Consider the following 1646-nt stretch of genomic DNA (forward strand, 5'->3'; position numbering starts at 1 on the left):
CATACCACCAAACCCCCCCCCCCCCCCCCCACAACATCCTCCGTCCTCTATCCCAGTGCTGCCACAGAGGGACTGCTATCCTTCGAGCTGCCTCCTCTACCTTCTCTAACCACTCCTTCTTATATTCCAAATTCCCCTCATCTATTCTTTCATTATCGCTTTCTTGCTTCTGTATTAATTCTGCACACCGCAGCAGTTCTGTCATTTCATCATCTAACCCAAGCCCGCACCGGTAGTCACGTACTCTCGGTGTAAAAGAGAGCCTGTGATTGAGAACGTGTTTGTCCATCGCCGGCCCCCCCCTCAATTCCTGATTTAGTTTCAGATTATTCTCGTGAATAACTTGATATTCGTACAGTGGACAGTTTTTTGGCCCGGACCTTGCGCCGTCACGCTCACCCACTGGCGACACCGACTCCGATGTGATCTGGTTGTCGTCAGATTCTGTAGACTCGGATGACCTACAGTTCCACACCTGGCTGGGATGATCTTGGCTGAGGTTCCAGTGGGTGGTAGATCCTCTGGAATTCATCCGATCAGATCCTGGTTTACATGATGTGGGTGCAGTCCCCTCAGTAAGCTGGTGGCGACTCAAGCTCTTGCTGTAGGCCTCGGAGATGATCTGCTCCTCCACCAAACCCTCCAGCAGAGCTCGGATCTCAGCAGGAGAGGCCCAGGTCAGAGCCAGCCGCACTCTGTCCAGAACTTCCTCGAACTGGGGCATGGCGACGGCGACGACCACGACGTCTCTTCCCTGGACATTAATGTCTAAAAAAAGACAGCTGCTAGTAGAGATGATTGAGTTTTTTTTTTTTTTTTTTTTTTTAAAGGGACACAATACTTTTGTTCAGAAGGCGTTCTCATTAAAATAGGGAGGTGTCTGTGTGGCTTGAGGGGGAAGTGTGTGTGAAGCTTTTTGTGAGGAAATGTACAGTACATGACAAGACTTTAATGGCCTGGAGATGTTAATACTATTAGGAAGTGAGGTTATAATATGCACACAAGGAGAGCATTTGCTTAAATCAATCTCCCTGAAAAATAACCCGTTGTTTATTAAGCATAATTAATTAGCAATCCTTTTGTCTAATGGTGCCTACTATTTTGCTATATTTCATTTTAACAGTCAACAACACACTTCTATATTCTACTCATGACATAGTACATATATAGTATATTTGTTTATAAATATATCATTTATCCATTGCTTATAATACTTCATATTACTGAGCGTCTACAATAAAAGTGGCACAGGAACACAAGATTTTCTGAAAGAAATCAGGTTTGGGGAGTCATTGTTATCAATGATTAAGGGACATTTTCCTTGTGTGAAAGAATATAAAAATAGCAAAAATACTCCTCCCCCATTCCATTTCATAATTTAATGCTTTACACACACTTACTGGTTTGAAATCAGAGACCTACAACTGTTTACACATAACCAAGCATTGATATGACCGCATGCGCTTTCCTCCAGTCCCTAAATGACCTCAAGTGTGCAAAACTCACACCATAAGAATTTCATCTATTGTAGGGATTGGAACTGGTTTGTCCAAACAATGCACGCCTAAAAGCCATGCCTAATATACACAATGCTTCATTACTTGAATCCCCCCAGCCACACCCACTGCTGTTGGTGCTCTTTTGTG

This window comes from Perca fluviatilis, chromosome 15, assembly GCF_010015445.1.
Source record: "Perca fluviatilis chromosome 15, GENO_Pfluv_1.0, whole genome shotgun sequence".
Taxonomy (NCBI): Eukaryota; Metazoa; Chordata; class Actinopteri; order Perciformes; family Percidae; genus Perca; species Perca fluviatilis.